The sequence below is a fragment of the Talpa occidentalis genome, unplaced genomic scaffold (assembly GCF_014898055.3).
Source record: "Talpa occidentalis isolate TD23 unplaced genomic scaffold, MPIMG_talOcc4v2.1 talOcc4.9, whole genome shotgun sequence".
Classification (NCBI taxonomy): domain Eukaryota; kingdom Metazoa; phylum Chordata; class Mammalia; order Eulipotyphla; family Talpidae; genus Talpa; species Talpa occidentalis.
In genome coordinates, this window is record NW_023605305.1 from 49,105,713 (window position 1) to 49,132,239 (window position 26,527).

Genomic DNA, 26,527 nt, shown 5'->3' on the forward strand with positions numbered 1-26,527 from the left:
TTCTTTCAAGGGGATCAAAGGACTCTGTCATTTAGTCTATTTCACGTGGAGGTGGAAAAATAATCATTTGGCCTTTGTCTGCTGGGCCTCGGCAAGCAAGCAGAGTGGTTCTCTTGGATTGTCCTTCCATTCTACCTCTACCTTTTTCTACCTCTCTACCTTTCTTAAAAAATCCTAAGCACTTTCAAAATCCAAATCAGACATTCTATACTAAGGAAAGTCCTGTCCAATCCCCTGCCCAGTCACCCCATATACCTTAATAGAGGCACTTCAGTTGTATTTTTTTCATTACATCATGATTTATATGACGTTCCCTCTGTGTAAGCATGAGTTCCTGGAGAATTAGGATTTACTGTGTCATGTTGATCTCTATACCCCCTGGTCCTTAACACAGTACCTCACATGCTGTGAGCACCCCACAAAATAAAAGTGAATGAATGAATGAGTGAATCGTTTTTCAGTCTTGTAGATCTTCATAGCAATAATTCTTCCATTTCTTTATCTAGCACTTTCTGCAGGTCCAAAACTTTGCCTGTGGTATAGGATATATAAAACTAAGATTGAAAAAACTGAAAGTAAGAGTAAGGAAAAATCCATGCCAAGCAGTATGGCATGCCAACCAACATTACCCTCAGTGTTGCCAAGGAGCAACTGCATCTTACTGAGGTGGAAGAAAGCAAAAATGGTGTCGAGTGTGAGCTTGACAAATGCACAGGTTTTAGTAAGTAGAGATCTGTGAGAATTGTCTAGGTAGAGTGAAAAGTGAACACAGCAAGAAAAGATGAGGCTATTCATAGCCACAGAGAACTTTGTCTACAAGGCACACAAAGGTTAGTTTCATGGTGACTTGTATGAGAAACTAAATTGAGAAATTTACTGAGTTTGCTAGATAATGGAAAACTAAGGGAGGTCTCCGCTTGTTTGCTTTATTTGTATAAAGGTGAAAAAGTTAGGGACTCCCTGGAGGTGCAAGGGGTTGAGACGCAGCCTATAAAGCTATCCACAGCTGCTGCAGCACGAGTTCAATCCCCAGCTAGGGAGCTGTCCACATGGAGAGGCAGAATTCTCCTGACTCACCCGCTGCTCCCCTTAGCAGTGTATTTCAGTCAGTCTGCCTATTCTGTTCCCCACTCTGTCTCTGGGGAATCCTCTCAACCCCCTGCACCTCTGGCCTGAACCCCAGCTCTTGTATGCATAAATAAATCTTTTTTAAAAAAAGATTTATTTTCTTTATGTATAAATAAATCTTTTTCTAAAAAGATTTATTTTCTTTATACAAGAGCTGGGGTACAGGCCAGAGGTGCAGGAGGGTGAGAGGATACACCAGAGACAGAGTGAGCAGCAGAACAGGCAGACAGACCGAAGACACTGCTGAGGGGAGCAGCAGGCGAGGCAGGAGAGGTCTGCTGTGAAATGTGAGTCACTCCCTAGCCGGCCAGGAATCGAACCCGCGCTGCAGAGGCTGCAGACAGCTTCACAGTGCTGCACTCAACCGCTGTACCACCAGGGAGGTCCAATAAATAAATCTTTAAAAAAAAAAAAGGGTGAGTAAGTTAGAAGGTTGTAAGTTATAATTAACGTCAGTATTTAAGATGCTTTAGAGAAAAAAGAAAGTAAAAGCCGGCAACACTGGATAGGAGACTATTCCAATTAACTAGGACAGAGGTAATGAGCAATGGCAGTGGCAGGGGGAAGGAAAAGGTGGAAAAAGACCTAGGACATCCAATTTAGGTAGAAGGATGATGGGAGGAAGCTACTGATTGATTAAAAATGACAACCTCAAAACTCAGAGACACCCAAGAATTTGGATCTAGATTGCAATAATACTAGTCATGTCAGAAGAAACCACAGTGCTGGAGCAGGTATTGATTAAGAGAGTAAGAAGAGAAAGTCAAAGGATAGTTTTTTAGGGACTGGTGGGCCATATAGATGGAGCCAAAGGAGTTAGGTAGAAGGTCAAGTCCAGAGCAAAAAAAAAAAAAAAAGATTAGAGCTAAGGGCCAATGACCGGTCCAACTCTGACTTAATGTCCAGGTGGAGACACAGTGAAACATTCCTCCATGAAGCTAAATAACTTGATGGAAATGGTTGAATATTTGTTGTTGTGTTTCAGCTTGCCACTTCTTGGTGGAATTTATTCTTCATGCAGTATTGCAAAGGATGAAAGAAACCCAAAGCCAGCTTCTACATGCTTCCTGTGCCCACAATGTGTTTATAATGGCAGTAGAGCAAGCCCCCACAAATCAGAGTAAGTCAGTCACAGCTCTTGCTCAACTTTCTGACTTTGTCAAAGCCCCTCCCTCTGCCTAGCCAGCCTAATTTTCCAGTCACCCGGAAATCCTTTGAGTTCTGCTTCCTCAAAACCCCTTATCTCACCACTAACTACCACAGCTTACCTTACTTAACCTTCTAATCATGAAAAACCATTTTAATTTGCTTCTCTGTAAAATCCTTATGTCAACAACATTGCAATGTGTCAAGGTAACAGCTTAAATGAGTTGATGGATCTTAGAAGTTTAAAGGGACACAGACCAGAACAGATGGCTAAATAAAAGCAAAGGGGCCAGTACCCATTACGTAAACAGGTGAGAACTTTTTTTTTTTTTTTTATCACCATCCAGTAGCTTGTTACAAAACAGCAGCTTGCTTTGAAGGAGACCCATATGGGATTTCAGCCTTTGTCTAATCCAGAGCCCAGCATGGTTCTCTGGTTCTCTTGGTTGCTACACTGCATTTTATGACTGGGGCTTTGGAGACAAAGGCATGAAGGGGCTTTCTGAATTCTAGCAGCACGTACATAACACACACATGAGAGGAAAATAAATCAACCATTTTGAGAGAAACTTCAAAATTGAATGAAATCAGTTGTATAAGCTGCTCCCTAGTAATTCATGTCTGTCTCTTGTGTTCTATCAAAGGGAACCAAGTAATGAGCACAGAGAGGACAAGAGGAGCAAATGGAGAGTGGGGACCCAGTGCTTCACCTTGAATCCAATTCTGCTGTGGGCAGACAGGTTCTTTTCATAGCTCAGCTTTCCAGCCTAATTTCTGTTGTACTTCCTGGACCTCATTCTTTGCCTTTCTCCATGTCTCCATATTCTTGCTCACATGAAAGCATTTTTTAGTGCTGATAAAAACTCCCTCCCACCCGACCCCCACTATATGTTTCACTAGAAAAGGCAGAGCTTCTAGTACATTCTGTGCATCTGGCAGGAAGGACAACAGAACTCAACAAAAATGTGCATTCTTCTAGTAGTCACTTCTGCCAGACTATGACCTTGAGCTTCAGCAATTACAATGAAAACTAGAGATGAGGCTTTTCAAAGTCTACACACACTGGAATGAAGGGAGGGAGGTGGGGAGAAGGGAAGGGGGAAAGAGAGGAGGGTGGAAAGAAAAGGAAGGGGGAGGAAAGAGAGAGGGAGAGAAAATGAGTGGGTTAGGGATGAAAGTGGGAAAATGGATGTGGGAGTTAGGAAAGTAACAAAATACAGATATGCATAGTATATCAATAATGTGATATATCAATAATTCACTTCCAATTGTAAACACGATTGAGTCTATGCTGTGTATATATTGACTTGGGGAGGTGTTAAAAAATAAATAAAACCATAAAAGACGACCCATGGTTTTGAAAAGTCACAACTTACTGCTGCTAGCAAGAAAACAATGTGGCTCCTTGTGTCAACTGAGGTCACGGAAGTGTGCGCAGGGTGCCCTGGCCCCCCAGTGAAAGGGGTGGAAGAGGACTGTGTGAGAGACAATTCAGGGGATACTTGGTATTCAAATGGGGTCCTGAAGAATGAGGAGGGGGCCTCCTTAGTGGCTCAGGCGGTTGAGCGCCACACTGTGAAGTTGTCCGCAGCCTCCATGTTGCCTGTTCGATCCCTGCTGGCTGTCAAGAATCCCACATGGCGAGCAGACCTCTCCTGCCTCGCCCGCTGCTCCCCTCAGCAGTGTATTTCATCAGTCTGCCTGTTCTGTTCCCCGCTCTGTCTCTGATGAATCCTCTCACCCTCCTGCGCCTCAGGCCTGTACCCCGGTTCTTGTATAAATAAATAAATCTTAAAAAAAAAAAGAATGAGGAGGAATGAGGCAAGTGGAGATGGGAAAGGCATTCCAGGCAGAGGGAACTGTACAGATTAAGACACAGATACTTGAAAAGTCTTAATTTGGTCAAAAACCTTTAAGTCATCAGGTAAGAAAAGTTCATTGCCTATATGCGGTGGGAGATGATACCAGGAAAATAGAGTTCAACATAAAAAAAATAAGCCAATGCAATGTCAGATGCAATTATCTATCCCATCAACCTTACATTAGGATAATAAAAGGACAAATGCATATAATGTTTTATAATTCTAAAATATCTTTACTTTCCAAACCAGGGAAGAGGTGTCATTTACTTCATTTCCTTTGGAATTGCCAGTTAACACATCACACTGCCTTGTCAGTGACTTGCTATAGTAACTGTTTTGAGTCTATTAACACTCAGCAAATTAGAAGACTCCACCTATTTATATGTGTTCTATGTCTAACAATTTCCTTACGAAGTGATCACTGAGGCCTTTATTGAAGTAATCAGCGCATCCCCTAGATTCAGCAACCCAACAATTAGTAAGAGAAAACAACAGTAAATATTTGTCAAGTTTATAATGTATGGCTCAGATCTACAAACTTTTCATACTACATACACAGACAGAAATTTAATAAGTCATTTCCCTAAGATCAGGAGCATGAACATGACATGGTACTCTGAAAGGGAAAGGCGGAGCATAGTTTCCGACATGGGTGAGCGCTCAAAAAACAGAAGACAGTAATTATTAGTAATATAACTACAAATTGTGAGTGCCTGATGGACCTTCACCAGTTGGTGAACATTAGCCAGCCCATGAGAAAGCATGGTAAGAACTTAAAGATATATTTTTCTCAAATATACCAAGCAGCTGCAGACTCTTACACTATTCACTGCAACTTATCCACACAAGCACTGAGAGAATGTCTCTGTGCCCAAATAGATCTGATGAATTGCTTTAGGGAAAGCTTTCTCCTTCTTTGTTCTTCATTTTGGGCAAGTCTGAAGAGGACTTTAACAGCTGAGACATTTAGAATTTAATCCCCTCTGTGCTGCAAAAAATATGCATCAAAGAATGTGGCATTCCAGTTGCTCGCTCTTTAGAGTTGGAATATCATTTATCAGACTTCATAGCAGAAATACCTATTTTAAAATAAAGCCCACAGAGAATTCAAATTTGGGAAGAAAACAATTGAGATTTTGGACCTAACATGTTTGTGAGTTATAGTAATATTTGTATGTTTTTACTCTCTCTACCACACAATTACTTTTTAATCTTAGAATAAAAATCTTGTTTATTTTCAAGAATGATAAGCAATATATATGCTGCTTATATATGTATAATGATGTATAATGGTATAATTTTTCTATTTAAGTAGGATTATTTAATGAGTGAAGCAGCTGCTTGTCAAGGTAAAATGGAGTATACACTTGTCCATATACTGTCATTTATCAATAAATATGAAATACAATTTCACCTGTATTATTTATAAGTGCTCAGTTAACTTGCATATTGATGAATCCCTAGTCGCAACCCATTGTTTATTTATGACCTCATAAAATAAAAATTCTTCTCCCACATAAAAAATTTTGTCATCAGTGTAATTCTACCTTATGCCAATGGCTGAGCTCTAAATCTGGTTCTCCCTGATTGCAATGAAGCTTCTTTCCATTTGCACAAGGATGAATTAACAAACTGCAGAATATATAAATAAAATATTTGCCTTATCTATTAAATCGATACATTGCCTGGAAATAGCTTATTAAATTATAGAGAACTCTGGAGAAAATCATATTCAGTGGGGAGGAGGATTATATTATATAACACGAGTAACAAAATGGTGGACAGTCCTAGATTGTTGGAGTCCATATGGGAATTTACCAAGGGCAGCCTTTGCCAGCAAAATGGATGATAGAATCACCAGGATCACCAAAAAGAGAGTGGTAAATGTCAAATAATGTCAACATGGGAAAATGACTGCCATTTTGGAACCCAGGAGGCTGAGGAAGAAAGTGCAATAAGGTAAAAGAAATGCATTTTAAGAGGAGAGTCTGAAGAGGGCAAGAGAGGGTAAAAGATGAAGTAAGAAAGGATCTGATTATGGAAGGTCTTTCATATCATGCCAGAGAGCCGGGACATATACTGCAAAATCCAAGCATGGTAAGAAATCTAAGCATGGGATAGATAGGATAAAATGTGATTTTGGAAAGCTTGTTCAGGAAGTGGCATGGTCAATGGATGGAGACGTAGGAAAGATGCTTTCAGGAAAGAATGATAAGAGCAACAATGAGCAGCTTCATCAGACAGCAGTAATGGGCATTAAAATATCAGTGTAAAAATTGTAATTGTTATCTTCAGACATGGGCTTTCCTTCTCCTAGTAGGGGCTCTGAGAATGAAGTTCAGATAAAGTGTAAATGTGTGATGGATCATCATAATCTGAGTAGCCAATATTTAATGTTATTTTTTGTAGAAATACTTTTATAATCTCTACTTACCAGATTAAGACATCAGGATGTGTAGAGACTGAGTGATTTGTCCAAGATCACAGAGCAAGGAAAGAGCAAAGAGAGAAACTGATCAGATATTCTATGGGCTGTGTTTTAGCCAATTAAAAACTAAGTTGTTGTTACTCATATCAATGGAACAAGCATATAAAACTTGTTCAGAAATTTTAAAAACTGGTGGTAGCCCTAAGTAAATGTATTTTATAATACATTTTGTCAATGAACAAAATATTTAATTCTTAAGGAAAATTAAGAGATTGATCTGAAGCATGATAATTATATTTACTTCAAAATCAGTAATTTGTGAGTAACTAATTCATGTTGCCTTAATCTGGCTTTATGCCCAATATTAAAAAAAGACAACTACAGGGTACCATTGGTTAGCACTCAGAGAAAATAATGCAATATTCTTCCACTTCTGCTGGAGAACATTAGATGCCCTTTGTCTATCAATAGTATGGGATCTTACTGATGGCAGTTTGTAGGAGACAATATGATAGAATGGCTTTGTCTTCCTTTCTTGGGTCCCTAATTCCAGGATCATTTTATCCAATGAAGATGCAGCTAAATAGAAAGATATTGGCAGTTTTATATATAAGGAAATATATATATATATATATATAGTAAAACACCTTCAATATTGTGACCTACTTTAAAAATTTGGAGGCCACATCAACATTTCATCTTCACATGAGTATAATCCAGTAAGAATTCCAAGTGCAATAAGCAAAAACCAAGGCAATAATGTTCTCATGGGCACCAATATGGTAATTTATTCAGTGAAAACAGCTAGTCTTGGAGAAAAATACAGGTAGCCAATATTTCCTCAGTGTTATTTTTCTAGTGGAGATTTCCTATGACTGCAAGAGAAGTTAACATGGGCCTTCTGAGTTTGTAAGATGATATGACAAGAGGTCACACTGAACTTTCTAACATCTATTTTAAAAACATAATAGAAAACATCAGCAAGATTTAACATGCCAGCACATTTTTCTTACTTTTGGAGGATGGGATTTAGGTTTTCCTGGCCTGATGTGGTTTTCAAACTGCTACAATATCAAATGAAAACAATCATGACCATATTCATAGAGTTTGTTTCATTTTGTAAAATTATATAAAACCAGTTTTATTTCATTTTGCCTCTTCATCTTTATCATATTGCTTCAGCATATGTGCTTTCATGTAGCAGAAAGAAATCAAAGCATTTTAGAAACACAAGACAGAGCCGAAGATTGATATTGGGTATGGAACATGAAAAGCCCAGGAAATAAAGCCTCTCCGGCTGGCTAAAGAGTTAGACAGCATTCAATCCAAAGGACTGCTACTTGTGGTGAGAACATCAGATGGCACTGACATTATCTTTTTTTTCTAGAAATTCATGTACTTATGGAAAGAAATATGTTCCAGAGCACCTGTTGTCCTCTCCCTATGCCTGTGGCATTCTGCTGAGGGAAGAGAGCCAGCTAACCAGGGACAGAGAAGAAATGAGGTAGTCAGATCAGGAGCTTTTGCTTTATTTTCAGGCACCTTACAGTTTCCTTTGACCCTGTTTGATTTCTGCCAATATCTGCTTGACATCTTTCACTCTTAAAGAGCTGAACTTGTCTCCTAGAATCCAGTTCTTTCAAGGGGTTCGTCACACAGAAGTGGAGTATAAAGATAATTTCTGGTTGTCTAATGCCATCAGGGAGGGAGACCCGCCCAGAGGCATTAAGACAATGATGAGAACTTCAACCATTAGCATTATGATGATGACACCAACTCTGGATGGGATCTTGTTTTGTTTTGTTTTGTTTTTTCTTCCTGTGACTCTACATGACTTTACATTGAAGAACATTTATCTTTTCAAGTATATTCAGACCTATCACCTTACAGGATTCTCCCACAACCAGTAAAGGAAAGACCAGTAGGTTGGATGCTTAAAAGTCTCTTCTCCCAACTTTCTCTCATACCCGCCATGCTTCAGGCTGGCCTTCTCACTGTTCGCCAAACCCCTTTGCTATCCAGTGCTTATGACTTTGTCCAGGCTGCTCCTACTGGCCTCCTCCTCTTTTCTACCATCCATGTCTCCACAACTTGAAATAAAACTCAGCTCAAATGGTATTTTCTCCCAAAAGTCCTCTTTATTCCTGCTTGGTTTCTAATCCATGGATGAGGATGAGGTGATATGGGCTGGGTGGAGAAGACAAATCAAGGGAAGGACTAAGGAGGAGGGAAAGAGAAGGAGAAAAGATTCCCCTATATTTTTGTCTTTTTTTTTAACCATGGCTAGCCAAACACTTCCAGCCTTTTTTTTTAATTTTATTTTTATATTTCCCATACAATTGCAACCCCCTTATTTTGACCCCAATCCCTCCTTTCCCCGCGCCCCACCCCCCATAGTGTGTCTCTGGTTCATAGTTGTTTGTTGATATTGATTTTTTCTTTCTTATAGCTATTCTTTTTCCTGGTCCCTTATTTAGGTTTTCTAGATTCTATATTTTTGTCTTTAAAATTTCCTTGAAGGGCCGCCCCGGTAGAGTAGTGGTTGAGCGCTGGGCTGTGAAGCTGCCCGCAGCCTCTGCAGTACCCGTTTAATCCCCAGCCACCAGCAAGGGTCCCACATGGCACAGCAGACCTCTCCTGCTGCGCCCGCTGCTCCCCTCAGCAGTGTATTTCGTCAGTCTGCCTGTTCTGTTCCCCGCTTTGGCTCTGGTGAATTCTCTCACCCTCCCACACTTCTGACTGTACCCAATGCTTGTATAAATAAATAAATCTTTAAAAAAAAAGTTCCTTGAAAATGTGAACAAAGTTTGGCCAACATTTTTCACACAGGCAGTATGAGTCAGTGCTTCAAATTTAGAAGATATTTAGTAAATATTTGTGGGAAGAATGAAGGAGAGAAAGGAGGCTACAGAGATTAAAACTTATTCACTTCTAAATATAAGCAATAAATTAACCAAAAAATTTCAGAATAGGATCATTAGGAAAATTATATTTCTCTACAAGAAGAAAACCCCCAAAATAATTCTTTACTTTTTTTCTCTTTACCTCACTTGGAGATTTCTGCATAGATTTGAAGTGGGTGTTGTGGGGAGGACAGGATTAGGATTGGGAATATAAAATGAACAGAATTTGAGTATTTGTGGAACTTGAGTTTTCATTTAAAATAGCTTTGAAGTTCCTGACAGAATTTGCCAGTCTGAGTGGTGGTAAACTTGCTTAGAGCAATGTCTTTTATAAAATACATAGTGTAAAGAATTACAAGAATTGATGTTTCAGGAAGTCAACTGTTTTCTGAGGATAATAGGAAAGAATTCCACACCATGGAATGAGACGTAGATAACAAAATGATACCCTGTCCTTCCATTAAGGACAACAGTTCATTTTCTTAGAGGAGGAGCTTTGCTGTGTGCTCAGCAATTGTCAAATATGTCACAGAGATGAAAATGGATTATCACTAACAGCCAATCTGAACACTCCTAGTCAAGTCAAACTAAATGAGTCAATACATGACTCTCAGGGACATTGCGTAACCTTTTTGTGCCCGTTTTCTTGCTTGAAATCAGGGGGAAACTATACCTACCTAATATGACTGTTGAAAGTTTGAATGAGTGCCTATAAAGTAAAAGTGCTTAGCAAATGTTAGCTTTAATTGTTACAGTGTTTCATCAAATCTAAGATAGCAACACTGTTACTCTAATTATAACAAAGAGGAACAAATTAGGAGTCTACTAAAAGATTTCTGCAGAAAGGCGAGATAACAAACATTATTTCCTTTAAGTTAGCATGTTCCAGAGATAAAGAAGCCATTCAGAAAGGCACAGCAAGAAGAGGAGGAAAAATAATCTCCCCTGAGAATTTGAAACACAAGCAGGTACACATGAAGATTTTGATACAAGTTCACATTATCAGTGTGGTTAAAAAAACAACTCAGTAAATATTGTGATTCAATTAAAATGGTCTCAGGTTGGTGGCAGTATCCCTCGGTGCCTATCTGAAACTTCACAAATTCTTTCTAGAAGAATTTAACTTTGTTTCATGCTGACAACAACTGCAAGGTGGTGCTAAGTATAAAACACACTTCACTTTCAGGTGAAAAAAAATGAGAAAATATTTTAAAGGTCAATGGTATTGTGATCTTAGTCATCACCAGAATCATCATCTTCATCATCATCCTTAGGAACAAAGAGAATGAGGGATGGTTCCTGGACTATTTTAAACACCTACCCTCACACTATACACTGAAGAGGCATAACTAAAGTCCACAAAGAAAGTTGCCCAGGATATAGGAACTCACCAATGTAAAAACAATTTATTCTTTTTCTTCTTGGGGAGACTGTAAAAGTGAAAAAAAAAATGTGTAGATGTTTTAACTGTTCTGCATATCGATGCATGTTATACCCTGTCTTCAGGCAGTGACAACTGTGGCACCTCCCAGGATCATTCCAAGGAACAGACTCTGTTACCTTGTAAGTCAAAGGTGAACCTTTGGCTTGGTGAGAAATGCACACATATCAAACAGTCTTTGCTAAATTCAAGTACAGTTTTTGTCAGAGGTGGTCTCATGGCAATGATAGTCTTGTGCCATGTACAACTGAATTTCTAAGACAGTTTACCTATCAATTTTGCATTTAATATTGCACTGGCAATAATCTGAATTGCTCACACAACTTAAAACATCTTAGTTTATTACTTAGTCTCCTGTGCTAGAAGAGCAAAGGCAGAAAGATGTCTACTGCTAAGCAGAAGCCCAGAAGTAGATGCACAAGGTGTGTTACCAATGAGTCTTTGCTTTTTTTAATCATAAATAGATCAGCCAGTGCCATATCTCCAACAGCTACTAACCATCACTATCTGTATGTCCCAGTGGCAATAGTCCAACCCCTAACCAATGATATCTTCCCTCCCTAATAAACTATCCTGTCCTGCTAAGGAGGTCCCACTAAAGTTACTTGGGAGCTCAGATAATTAAATCTCAGGTCTACTTAGTAGCAATTTGACATTCAGCATCTTATTTTTCTTTGTCCCTGTCCTTCATCTTTAAGGCATATCTTCATGAAAAGCAAATAATGAAACAATACATATAGAGGACCTAACTTAATGTTGAGCAAACAGCAGGCAGGCAATCAATGATCTATTAATTTCCTTATTTGCTCTAAATATCAAGTACTATGCATAAGTTATTTTCCCTTCATAGAACATCTTCTTTCCTTTCTCTCTCAGGAAAACTGCAACTCATTCCTCAAACCAAATCCTTATATCACCTCTGTGAAATGATCCTCCCCTTTGGGAAGATTTTAGAGCACTTTGTTACGAGCCACACCTCATATCATGCAGTAAAATTTTGATTATGAGTCAGCTTTCATCATTTAACCAATTTCATAAGTACAGAACACACCATTCCACCTTCTCCTTAGACAGTCACTGCTAATCAATCACAGCACCATTCCCCCTGAGTTAAGACACAACTTCAGATTCCTTTCAATACAATGTTCCAGGGAGTAATGGTGCAATGGAATTTGACCTGGTATATGTTCCACTTTAGCACTCACAGCAGCTTGAAGTCACAGACTATCCCTGATCAGTCTGTACTCATGTGGCCACAGATAAGACGGTCACCCTTCCTGGCCTCAATTTCCTCATTCACACAATGGAACATTCTAGGATCCTAGCTGGTTCTCAATTCTAAAAACTCTATAATGATGACCCCAGGACCCAACTGGCCAGACAGGGTGTCACTACAAGGTTTGCAGCACACAGTTCTCCATGCAGTTCCCACTCTGGGACCAAGCCCATTTCTTATCACAGACTTAGGCATGCCTTCCTTCAGACACTTGCAAATTGTGCCTGGTGTCTATGTAATTGAAATAGAAATGGGGTGAGAATTTGTGATCTTTCAACTTGGCAGATAGCAGCTGCCACTTACCAAACCCTACCTGATTGCAGCTATTTTGCACCTGCTGAGAAAAAGTTTACAGCAAAGGAGATTATTTCCTTTTTAACCCTTATCTGAAAAGAAGCTTCCATATTTGTTCACCCAGGAGTAGAGAATAGATGAGGGTCAGTCTCCCATCGGCATATGGATACTGACAGGTTAACACACGTGGTCAAACATCCACTAAGCCCTGGCATTCACAATTGGGATGTAAAATGTCCATTGAGTTTATTGAAAATCTGAAATCAAAGCAAAGAGTCTGAGAATTTTCATTTCTATGCATATTTCTTAAAATAAGAAAAAACTCTTTTTGTATCTTATATGTGACTGCATAAAGATGAACATTTCTCTGGAGATTATTCAGATTTATTCAGCAAACATTATCATAAAAATATATATACAAAGGTAGTTCTAGAAAGAAAGATTACCAATAAGTAGTTGTGAAGAAACAAAAAACATTTCCCAAGATTTAGAAATAGCTGATGGGCTCAACTCATAAGAAGTGAGGTTAGGTTAGATCTTTTTTAAAAAAAAGATTGATTGATTGATTGATGCATACAAGAGCTGGGGTGCAGGCCAGAGTTATGGGGGTGGGGGAGGTGAGAGGATTCACCAGAGACAGAGTGGGGAGCAGAACAGACAGATGTACTGAAATATAGTGCTGAGGGAAGCAGCTGGCGAAACAGGTCTGCTGTGGGTTAGCTGCAGTGGCTGCCAATACTTTCACAGGGCTGAGACTTAACCCCTTGCACCACCAGGGAGGCCCCTAGATCTTAATACTTTAACTAAAATTTCAGTCCTGGTGCCCCAACTCCAGTCCAGGACAGAGTATTCTTTTGTAGAATTAGGTACTAGTGACTGAACTTCCACAAGCCCTTGAAGGGCTTACCCCATAGCACACTAAACTTCCCCGGCACGTCTTTGTTCACTGTTGCAATGACTGACTTAATATCTTTCCCTGCTAGATTGTGGGCTCTTGAAAAGCAGAAGCTCAATCTGTCTTGTTCACCGCTGCTTTCCCACTGGCAAAAGCAGCCAAGCCAGAGGCTTCGTTTACACAAAGCCTGAAAACACATGAGTAATTTGGGAACAGTTTTACAGGCCTGAGCAAAACTGGCATGGTTCATCTTTAAAGGCAAAGCCAGAGCATCAGCTCAGCAAGAATGGCAAGGCCACCTCCACACCCACACTTACTTTCCAGCACCCAACCACCAATTCATAAGGTGATACTGAGGAAACACATAATTCATGTTCACTTAAAAACAATATTTGCCAAATTGCTTAGGTAATTTTCCAAAGTATGAAGATGGCCCACAGACTTAGCATCTTTTGACATTTTTCTGTGTTTTGTTATTTTTAGGCAATATTTTGCAAATGAGGTTTTGCTCCTGATTTTAACAAAGCCTTTTCTTCCTGAGCAAAATAGATGAGCAGTTCAGCAAGAAAGGGCAGCTTTTATCTGCAAAAAAAATCTGCCTTTCAGCAAAGCAGACAATATGAGCAAAATGGAGGCAAACACATGCAATATTTCCTATATGTGAATTGTGATTCTTTACTCCCGTGGGATGTGCAAGTGGCAAGATAGTTTATTCCCGTGTGGTGCTGATAGCAGGTCCTGAATACTTCTGAATATATCACGTTTATTGCCTTTTATATTGAGTTACTATGAAAGAAAAAATACATTTGTGAGAATTCAAAATCAAAATACTTTAGGAGCTTTTTAGAATCCACCTTCAGGACATAAAGAAAAGCTTAAGAAAACAAATAATTCTGTTCTGCTAAGGGATACCATGCCACTCCCACACAGAGAGGGGCCGTTTGCAGAAAAGGAGACAAATCAAATATTTATGCTGACTTTCAGGGGGAAAGTCTAAGTGTTCTATTTGGGGTTCAGGCTCTCTGAGCCCTGTCCCTACTGCTTTAGAACTTGCCATGTAATGGACAAAGTTTGCCCCAGGGTGCTTTGGTCTGCGACATTTCAGCATGGCATGCTCTGTCCAGTATTGGTCTAAGATGCTTCCTAATGGTATATTTCACTAGAAATCTCACCTGTCCATTTTACATTAATCACAAGAATTCTTGTTCAATATATATCATGTCTTGTTTTTTTCAGACAAATTTTAAGAGATTTCCTCTTTTCCCCCATTTAATCAAGAACTCCACAAGCCAAGAGATGTTTTAACTACTTTAGTTCCCAGCTTGTCATTTCTTTTCAGATGAGATGAAGTAGTCAGTATGGTAAGATAAATTCTAAGTGGCTTAGGATGATATAAAATACCTTTATGTTTTGACCTCTGCTATTTGTACAGTATTTCTCAGCCTCCCCAACTCATAATTCAGCCATAGTAAGTATCTAATGGTTCTTGGAAAATGCCGTGCTTTTTGATGTCTTCATATATTGGTACATTTCTTTCTATCCAAAATTTCAGTTCAGGGCAAAAGATCTGTTTTCAGAATCTAAAAATATTTTATTTCCCCTCAATAGTTCTCATAACATTCCTGCATCATCAGAAAATTAGTCCTGAGATTCTTGAACAGTCTATAACTAGGTAACTGGATAAAGAGATAAAAGATGGATGGATGGATGGATGGATGAACATACAGCAGATAATACAAATTATGTATGTGTAAATAATTTGTACTCATTCTATCATATAATGTTAGTACCATTAATTGAGCACCTAGCATGGTATGGAATTGCACTGTACTTTTCACACATATTGTGTCTGATATTTGCAAGTGTAATGTATGCAAATACACTTATCCCCCATTTTTCAATTAATGAAACTTTTGGTCAAAAAGGATAAAATATTTTCCCAGGATAACAGTTAATAAATAGTGGCATCAAGAGCCAAACAAGAATTGTCTAAAAAGTCAGGGATCTTTCCATTATACTTTGAGGAAATCTTTTTTCAGGCTCTGTATTTATTTAGTGATATGTCTGCTACTGCCATAAATTACAGCACCTTGAAGAAAGACCCTATAATGTACTCCTTGTCCTAAAAAATCATTCTTTGGCACATAATAGGTGCTCAAAAAATGTTGGTGAATTAATATGTTAAATGACTATTATAATTTTTCCCTGTGCTTCTCTGGTGAGAAATTGGTTATTGTAAGGGGCAATAAACATTCTTGTATATCTGGATGTTTTCTCTTAATCATTTTCAAGAGTCAATGTAGTCAAAATAAAAGATGGCATGGACATACTGAGACTATATTCAAATTTCAGCTCCTCACAGGAGAAATTAATTCCTATCTACAGATTTCTGAACTAAGAGCCCTCTCCTCACAGTTTTATGAGGTTTAACTTGAAAGCCTATAAAAAGTCCTTCCTTCATAAACATTGAAGATCCAAATAAATGCTGGCTGATGCTGATGGTCAACTATACCAGATGGTATTCCTCAGAGACCATTTATTTTAAAATACTACTTTAGTAACAAGAAAAATGAGGGCAAAAGATAGCTGATGTTTTTGACAAATCAACACACTTATGGCATGCCTACCCCATGCTGATACAGGGTCTAAGCTCAGTCTGTTCTCCTGAAATCAAAAAGTTGATGGTGGTAGAAAAGAGGAAGGAGAAAAGCTAACATGTGTTCATTATAAAATAAACTAATATCTTTCTTACTAGGGTTGAAATTCTACAAGGACAGGGAATATGTCTGCTTTGTTGCTACTTTATTATTCTACTATAGTAACTGGTATACAGGTATTGCTCCACAAATATTTCCTGACTGCACGTTCATGGCTCATTGTTTAACAAAAAGCTGTCATGGATGCATTGAGAGTCTAAGATACGGCATGGTCTGAAAATAGGAGTGTCAAAGCAAAGAGAAAACTGTATTTCTACACATGACAAGCAATGGAATTTTTAGAATGAAAACTGACAACAAAAGTGGAAAAGAGGGATAATAAAAGCAGCCCAGAAAAGTAGAAGTCAGGACTTATGTGACCAAAAAAGAAATGTCTTTTTGGTCACATAAGTCCTGACTTCTACTTAGGAAGACAAGAGAAACCTGAAGGGGGGTTCCTATAAGCTGGTCATTCATGGGTAGCTGTGACCTATTTGCTATCTACAGATCACAGCATAGCATTCCTTGACTACCTACAGAATATAGCCCATATACGGAGGCAGGCCCGGGGAAGCCCAGGCCGCTGTTGACTTGATTACGTGACTATCTCCATGGCAGTCTCGGGTTAACTCTCTCTTTCTCTCTCTCTGTTATTTGTATTTCATAACAAATACATTGAATACCTCAAATACTTGGCTGGTATAAATGTCTCTTGACATCTGGTCATGATGCCCCCTTCCCTGTTCCTTATAAAACTATGTCCCCCATTCCTATCCCACCCTCCGGTCCTTATTCCTCATGCCATTGTCACATCATCAGCTTTCATAGCCTGTGTGATTTCAATAAATGGCACAAAAACTTCTGCTAAAGTAGCAGAGTCTTGCCTTGCAAACCTGCTCCACGACTGTTGTGTCCCTCATCACATACCAAGCAACACAGAGACAAAGCTCCTATCATGATGCCTGAACTTTTACCATCTAGTGATATTACAGTTCTAATTCTCAAAGCTCTTTACTTCCAATAAATGTATTTTCTTCCTCCCATCTACCACACATGCACACACACTTTTCCCATTGGTTGTGTCACTGGGCTTTTATTTTCTTTCTTCTCATTTCTCCTCCCTGAAGTCTACTCTAGTGGATTATGGAATTAAAGAAACCTGGGTTTGCCCCCAGATAAGTAAACATTACCTCTCCAAACCCCTGCTCTGGAAAATGAGGATAGTAACCTCCTATTTCTTAGAGTAACTGTGAGGATTTTAAAAAGTAATACATAGCACAAAATAGTGGTTACCAGATGGGAAAGAAGAAGGGTTGGCCAATCACTTAAAAAGGGTCAATTGTATAGTGACAGATGAAAGCTTGACCTTTGGTGGTAAACGTAATGTAGTGTATGTAATGTTGATTTATAAGGCCTTACACCTGAAATCTATATAAATATTATTGTTTCGTCAATGAAAAAAATTCTAAAAAAAAAAAGTTACATACATTATGTATCTGACCTGTCTTCTCTCTATGCATCCTGCCTGCATCATGAAGAAAACAATTTATAACTATTGAGATTCAGTGCAGCAGCAGTGGGACACATACAGAAACACCCAAACTCAAATACCCCACCTTTTACCAAATGCGACAATACCACAGCACCAGATCTCCGAAGAATACTTGGTAGAACATTCTGAGAGTTTTTAACTACAAAGGCCCGTGGTAGTAGCACCCTGAAATACAACCTTTGGGTCTCTTTAGTTTGAAATATCTTCAAGAAGCTCTTTGATATCAAAGAATATACCTATTTTCAGTAGCTTTAAACTATAATTGCTCAGGCTCCCTGGTGGGGAAAAAATAAAGTCTCGTAAAGAAAGAGAAAAAGAAAACATCTCAATAAAGGCTTCCAGAGTGAAAAATCTCATCTCACACTGGTTTGCAAAAAATCTTAACAGAGTGCTTCCTCTTCATAGCATGGATTGGGCAGCTGCCAGAAAGCACCTTTGTAACAGGAGGTACAAGGAAAAAAAATCACAGTACTCCATAAACAGTTCAGGTTTTAACAAGGTGAACATCTCTTCTTGTCACGAAGTATGGGAATTTGACTTATTTTACCTTCTAATGTGAACAAAATGTATAAAATAAATAGAATCCTCCCAGAATATTTTACTTTCTTGAGTAATGAGGTATATTAACGTCACATAAATTATATGCCTAAAACAGATTAACTAACATGCTACCACATACCCACAACTCTGCTTCCCTTAAGTGGGTTGAATTTGACCTTCAAAGCCCTTGAAATGCAAAAAAAAAAAAAAAAAAACTTACTCTTTTCTGACATTTATGAGTGTCTTTTCTGCTTGACTGCATTTTACCGCCTGGAAATAATAGTGAAAACATTGTAGACAAAACCTGCTATAAACACTGACAAATAACAGGAAAGGCAGACAGTTTTATTCTGGGCAGGTTAAAGCTAATCTAATCAAATCTAATTCTCTCTTTCCGTAAGCCTACCACTATGTTCAATTTATTTTTTGATTAGAAGTGCAATATGATAGTCCTCTGTTGGACTGCAGTTAAACAATATTGAGGTTTACATTTTCCCTACAAACAATTTTGATGAAACAACAGATTTTAAAGGTTTTTTTTTTTTTTCCAGTCTCATACTAAAGTTAAATATTAAGAAGATTCTAAGGGAAATAATATCCAGTGATTTTTAACTCTAAAAATTTATGGGCTGGTTCTGTTCTAACCAATAATAGCAAACACCTACCAGAAAAATATTCTTTGATCCTGGGTTTCAGAAATTTTAGAAAAAAAGGTTCTTGAAAAAATGATGAATGCCAATAAAGACATTGTATTACATGCCTTTATGGGAATAATGAATAATGGGAATGAGACCGTGGCTGAGGACTAGTTATTGAATCGGCAAGATACAAAGGCCTATTATTTTCATTAAACAAATATATAGTGCCTTATCAAGAACAGAGTGAACACAAAGTGTTCTTCAAAAGATTGTGTGTAAATGTGCAATGATTGTGCAAAAGCTTGCCTTCGTAAGAAAAGTTTTCATTACCAGCAAACCATGCTGTTTTTCCTACTTTACTTATAGTAAAACACACACATACTTCTACCTATCACATATCAATTACTGGGCAATATCATATGTTTTAAATTTATTTATTTTTTATTTTATTTTTAATAGAGGCATGTTTTTTATTTATTTATTTGTTTGTTTGTTTGTTTGTTTGTTTTTGTTTATACATGCACTGGGTACAGTCAGAAGTGCAGGAGGGTGAGAGAATTCACCAGATTCAGAGCGGGGAGCAGAGCAGGCAGAAGGATCGAAGTGCACTGCTGAGGGGAGCAGCGGGCGGCAGGAGAGGTCTGCACGCCATGTGGGACCCTCCTCCGGTGGCCGGGGAGCAGCCGGGGATCGAACCGGCACCGTGGAGGCCATGGGCAGCTTCGCAACCCAGCGCTCAACCGCTGTGCCACCGGGGAGGCCCCATATGTTTTAAATTTATATGTGTGCAAATAGAATTTACCTTAGATTGTCTTACCTCTCAGAAGAGGAAAAGCTCACCACTTTGCTTCATCTTTTTTTTTTTTTTTAAAGATTTATTTATTTATTTATTTATACAAGCACTGGGTACAGTCCGAAGCACGGGAGGGTGAGAGAATTCACCAGAGCCAGAGTGGGGAACAGAACAGGCTGACAAAGAAATACACTGCTGAGGGGAGCAGCGGGCACGGCAGGTGAGATCTGTCACTCCATGTGGGACCCTTGCCGGGGATCAAACCGGTACTGCAGAGGCTGCGGGCAGCTTCGCAGCCCAGCGCTCAACCACTGCGCCACCAGGGGAGGACCACTTTGCTTCATCTTTAAATGAACGTTAGTGTATGACCTTCACATAAAAGAGTAGGAAACCTTCCACAGTATGTTGGGATTTCAAAAAGAGGTTTCATGTTTCTTGTAATGAACTTGAGATTAAGAAGAGTGGCAGCTGCAGAAGTTGGTTTAGCAGTTTGGTAGAAAACTAAACATACTCTCGCCATGATCCAGCAATCATACTCCTTGTATTAACCCAACAAATTTGAAAACTTATGTCCTCATAAAACTTGCATATGGATGCATATAGCAATTTTGGTCAAAATTGCCCAAGCTTGGAAGAACCAAGATATCCTTCAGCAGGTGAATGAGTAAATAAACTGCAGTACATCCAAACAATGGAAATACTCAGCACTTACAAGAAATGAACTATAAAGACATGAAAAGACAGAGGACCTTAAATGCATATTACTAAGTGAAAGAAGCCAGTCTGAATAGGCCACTTACTACATGATTTCAACTATGTGGCCTTTTGTAAAAGGCAAAACTATGAAGATAAGAAAACAATCAGTGGCTGCTAAAGTTATGTAAGAGGGAGGGATGAATGGATGAAGAACAGAGGATTTTCAGCATGGTGAAACTATTCCATATGACACACTAAAGGTGGAAACATGTCATTTTACATTTGTCCAAGTCCACAGAATGCACAACAGAGAGTGGACCCTACATGATAATGACGTGTCAATGCAGGTTCCTTAGTGGTAACAGTGCACAATTCTGGTAAGGGCTGATGAAAGCTGGGGAAGTTGTGCATCTGTGTGGCCAGAGGAATATGGGAAACCTCTGTACCTTCAGCTCAGTTTTGCTGTGTATCTAAATGTACTCTTAAATTTTATCTGTTAAAAAAAATATAGTGGCAGCTGTGAAAAAGAAAGCATACCTGCCTTGGGTCTCATTTGATGTTAGTTCTACTAACGAGCCATGTGACCACGGGTTCTTTTGAATTCCGTTTCCTTATATGTGAAGTCAGCAGAGAATAAATAGATTAAATACTAAGGTTTCTCTTCTAACAGTTTCCTCTGTAGAACCATGTGGAAATTTGTGTAGGCCTAATGATCACACAAGAGAGCTAAAAGATAAGTTAATGCTATCCTCGGAAGAAAAGAAGACCTTGCAGCATATTCCCAAGTACCAACAGTTTTCTAGTACCAATTTTGTTGATTAAATCTGCAAAGATATAACAATGTGATAACAAACAACCTTTTGACAAAAATCAACATTTAAAAAACTGTCAATAAGGGAGAAGATGGGTAAAAAACAGGATGATTTAATTTCACAATGATAAATGGGATAGGTCACAAATTCAATTTTTAAAATCATCATTGCTTCCTCTATATTACTTCAAAGAAAAAGACCTGAGTTTTGGTTGACCAGGAAGTTTAAAATGATTGAAATAGATGCTAGAAGGGAATAATCTGGAACAGAGAAACTTGAGGAGTGATTAAGCATCAAAATACTTAAATGGAAGATTGCTCTTTTTTTTTTTTTAAGCAGACGATAGAGCTATGTCCAACAAGTGGAAGTTCTGGGAGGTGGACTTTGACTTCATACAAATAATAAACTTTCATTGCACATATCAGAAAGTGTTTAAAGAACATTTAACATGCCCCGGGCATAAGTAAGATGTGGGGCTACAGAGGCAGGCACTAACTCAAGTTCAAGAAGCTCTTGGTCAGTGATAAACAGGCTACTTTGGGGAAAAAAAGAACACTCAGAAGAAGTCACAAAAGGATTTCTGAAGATTTTTAAAGGGAAATCTTGAATTGGATGATTTGTGAAGTTAGAACTTTTTTTCAAGTTTTATCAATTGATGAGTGGATAATATGAAATATATTCAGTGGAATATTACTCATTTACAAGATAGGATATATTGCCGTTTGCAACACCATCGATGTACCTGGAGAACACCGTTAAGTGAACTAAGTCAGAGAAAGAAACACTGTATGACCTCACTTACATGAGGAATCTAAAAAAAAAAATGAAAGTGGAACTCATAGAAACAGAGTGAAATGTTGGTCACCAGGGGCTGTAGGGTGGGTGAAATGTGGAGATGCTGGTCAAAAGGTACAAGTCGTCAGTTATGAGTAAGTTCTAGGAATCTAATACACAGCAAGGTGACTCAAGTTACTAATACTGTACTAATAGTATACTTGAAATTTGCTAAGAAAATGAAACTTAAATGTTATCACAACAACAAAAACTATGTGAAGTGATTGATGAATATGTTAATACCCTATCATTTCATGATATACAGAGCTCATGACTTTATACACTTTATATCTGCATATATACACAATTTTATTTATCAACTATATCTCAATATAAGTTAGAAGGGGAAAAAAAGCCTTTTTTCAACTTTAATTCCAGGTATGCCAGGGCAATTCCCTTTAAAATTGCATCAAATGATCTGAACTTGCTTAATGTTATTTGTGATACCCAGTATCAGAACTGCAGGAAGTGTGTAAATTCAAAGAGACGTTCTTGTTATCAGTCCATTCATTTTTTCAAGTGAAATTTCATAAAGGTCTTCTCATACCCACACTATATAGATCTGTCCCTGAGATGCTGAAACCTCAAAGTTTTTCATGGGCATTCCTCAGTACCCTGGTTTAACAGAACTTGCTCTCCTATAATATTAAATTTGCCATTTCTAACAAAATAATTTTAAAATGAGACCAAGAATGCTATAACTTCCCATGAGATGGGGCACGAATAACTGCCCATTTTCAATGCTGCTGTCAGAATATGAAGTTTCTGAGAAGGTTCACTACTCATTCCAGGTTCGGGCAATATTTTATGACAGGCTACAATGAATACAAATCCCAAGAATTATCTTGGAGGTTTCTCAAAATAGTACTATGAGATTTCCTCAGTGAAGCTGCTAAGTCTCCTGGCTATAAATCTCCCCCAATAACACTGCTTATTCAATTTAAGGCTGTGAGCCCAGAGAGATTAATGAGATGAGTTGTCCACTAGTCAAGGGAAGAACACAAGATCTATCCTATCTTATTTCATCTTCTGGTTTAATCATTATAAGTGTTATGTAATGTGACATTCACACATTATTGAAGACGTTCAAGGAACAAATTGCCTATCACTAATCAGCAGATCATTTTTCATTTTCATTTCTTGCAGACTCTAAAATTAATGATGCCCTCCCTTTTCTCTTATTTTTTAAGTTATATTAAATAAGAAATTGAACATGCAGACAATAAGTCTTTCTTTTTTTTTTTTTTGCAATCTTGGAGCTTTCCCCCAAGCTAATGAACCCCAGCGGTGTTAGAAAAAAGGTTTAAGGAACAGCTACTTATTTTGTTTCAGTTCGTTACATCTGTGACAAGCAACTTGCTCCTTCAGGATCCAAATGTTCTTTTCCAGTTTGATTTTTTTCATCTCTATTATTCCTTTTTAACTGAGTGGTTGCAACATACTTGGATGCTATTTCTAATCTGTTAATTGGCTCAGGGGAATGTCTGGATGTACTGAGGGAGCCAGTCCCTGGTGACCTCACCTGGTTCCATGCTCTCTGCCAGGATCTGCTTCAGCTGGATTCCTCTCTGGCAGGCCTACTGGGGAACCCCTTTGGTTGCTGTAACTGATGGGGAGGGGGGGTACTCTGGCCCCAGACAGTGCAGACTCACTACCAGCTGGGAGATGAAGGGCTGGTCCAACCATCCCAACCTGCAGCCTCTCTGATGAAATATTGAGGGATTATAATTGAGAAACTCTCAAAATCGTCTGTAGAATTACTGAAGAAGACTAATCAAAAAGAATCTCAGGGTTCTCTGAAATATTAGCTTTTAAAAGACCCCAGGAACCCTTTTTATTATAAAGTGACAGTCAATTAGAATCTCTTCCTTTTCTGCTCCAAACAAACTAGTCTTCACAGGTTATTATTCTCGAGCCTCTTTTGTATCTTCTTCTTTAATAATTTAAGCATACTTCATCCTGACATTTCTCACAGCTTTCAAATTTCAACCATGGATGGATAAAACTGCCAGCTTTGGCATAATGGCTTGGCAAATAGTTCAGGCCAGGCATTCTGTGCAATCTCCACCACCCTTGTTTTATTTACACACAGCTGTCCACCTCCCAAATGTTGCCTGCCTTCAGGGAACACACAGTAATTTATCTATCATCAAAAAGTGAGAAAAGAAGTGGCAATATTTAAGGCCGCCCCTAGGATGTTACTATGAGGAAACAGGCCACCAAATGCAAAGGTTCCAGTTGTGGGAGAATGAGTGGTAGCTGTGGAATGGGAAAGAACAAAATTCCAGCAAAATGATTTTGGAAGAAAAAGACCTCAGTACCCACCCTGGACCCAACCCACTACTCACTGCCTGTGGCACTTCTCTGGATCTCAGTCTCCTTTGCTGTCAAACAAGATCCGCTCTAAAGAACAACAATAAAACTATATACCCACAGACCAAAAGAGGCAGCATTCTTATCCATGGTAAAAGAAAAAAAAATGGAAATGATGTAAATATTTACTGGAGTAGAAATGACAAAATAGTGGAATATTAATTCCATGGGCATACAGTCATTAAGAACGGGCTATATCAGCAGGTTTCATTATGGAATGATCTCACAACATAGTGAGTTAAAAAAAAATAGTAGAAATTATATTGACTATCAATATATTATTGTTAGGATAAAAACTGTTAATATTGCAATGTTGGCTAGGCACACACTCTTAAGGGAGGTTAACCCAGTGGAGGGCAGCAGGAAACTGGGACTGGTGAAGCTGCTCACAGGGAATATTTACTCTTAACTATAATGCTAATTTTCTTATTAAAGAATGTATTTCTTGGGCCTCCCCGGTGGCGCAGCGGTTGAGCGCTGGGTTGCGAAGCTGCCCGTGGCCTCTGCAGAGCCGGTTCAATCCCCGGCTGCTCCCGGCCACCGATGGAGGTGGCCACATGGCCAGATGGCGCGCAGACCTCTCCTGCCCCCGCTGCTCCCCTCAGCAGTGTACCTCGGTCCTTCTGCCTGCTCTGCTCCCTGCTCTGGCTCTGGTGAATTCTCTCACCCTCCCGTGCTTCTGACTGTACCCAGTGCTTGTATAAATAAATAAATAAATCTTAAAAAAAAAAAAAGAATGTATTTCTTCATTAAATGTGTAACTAAAAGCTATTTCTAAAGGAAAAGAGAATGAGGGAGAGCATGTAAAACTATTCGGTAGATGTGATCATGTCACTATTTACTGTCCAGGCCAAACCACACTTCCCACTGGACAAAGCAACTCATTCCCTCCTCAACTCCACTCTCCCACCACCATTAGCTTCCAGAAAGCACCCAGATGAAAGGGAAGCTTCCTTCTACTGGCTACATCACAGTAAATACACAAAAAGATGTTTAAAAAAATTCAACTGAGTACTGATTGGCTTTATTCAATAATTCATGAATTGGGCAACATCCAATCTAGCAGGAAGAAAGGAGCTCCAAGGGGCTGCATAAAACAAAAGACTTTTATAGGCAGGCAGAGCAGGAACAAGAAAATTATACTAGACAAAAAAGCAGATTGGTCATGGCAAGGTTGCTTTCCTCCAGGGGATGGCAGGGGTCTCTCTGGCAGGCTACCTACTAGTGCTGAGCAGGAGATTCCCGATTGACTGGTTTGTTTAAGATTCTATCTTGGGAGAGCTGAAGCTATAATTAAGTCTCGCTTTGGTGACCTGAGGCTTAGCATAAGTGACTCCATTCAGGGCCTGTTGTCTTGTTTTTAAACAAAGTAGATGCAATGAACACAATACTGAGCCTAGAACAGGCCCTCAGTAAGACCTGTTTGATTAAATATCTGTTGATTATTAGGCCTCCAATTACCTCTACATGTCTTTTTTGGAGTCTATCAATGATTCATCATGGCTAATTTAAAGTCAGTGTTTTCCTGTCATTTTTTTGCACATACACCCGGCAAAAGGCATTATTTTTCCTAATCGCACCATTCAAACTTTCACTGTGTTGAGGGGCTGTCACCCCATCAAGAAGGTATTATTTACTGAATCACTGTTTACTATGTCCCAGTAATGACTTAAAGCATTAGAGCAAATTAGCATCACACAACTGAGAAATCTGAGGCACAGAGAAGTGTGTACCAGGTCGTCAGTGTCAGAGCACTGAAGTCTGACTTCCATCTATACTCAAGCTAACACTCAGAGAAAAGGTGCCCCAAAACGCTCAAGAAAAATAACTTGCCTCACGGAGAGAGATCAATGGAATTTATCCCAAGTGAAACTGTCACCTTTCCATTGTGTTCGTCACAAATAGAGGTTGAGATTAAAGACAACACAAAGAGTGTTTAAGTAACATAAGGTCCTGTAAACACACGTTTCAGGAACACAAATGGGAGGAAAAACAAACCTGTTCTTATTGGAGTTCAGATCACTTAAAAATAGAGCTTCTTGGATGAGACGAGAACACACAGTAGTAGTAGGAGACATAACCTCGAGGGTGAGGACAGATTTTACACATCACACTTGAAATCGGATTTTGACCCCACACCTTCACACCCAAGTGAGTGACATACATCAAGTTTGTTTTCCTGCTCCCTGCAGGGCAGCCCGGGTCAGCTGGTATTTTTCC

At 38.9% G+C, this 26,527-nt stretch overlaps 1 protein-coding gene across 4 annotated transcripts in view; it reads right to left on the reverse strand.

Annotated features, from left to right (window-relative positions):
• ST6GALNAC3 (ST6 N-acetylgalactosaminide alpha-2,6-sialyltransferase 3) overlaps positions 1–26,527 on the reverse strand; it is a 526,429-nt gene that overhangs the window by 303,230 nt on the left and 196,672 nt on the right. The gene's annotated exons all lie outside the window — the stretch shown is intronic.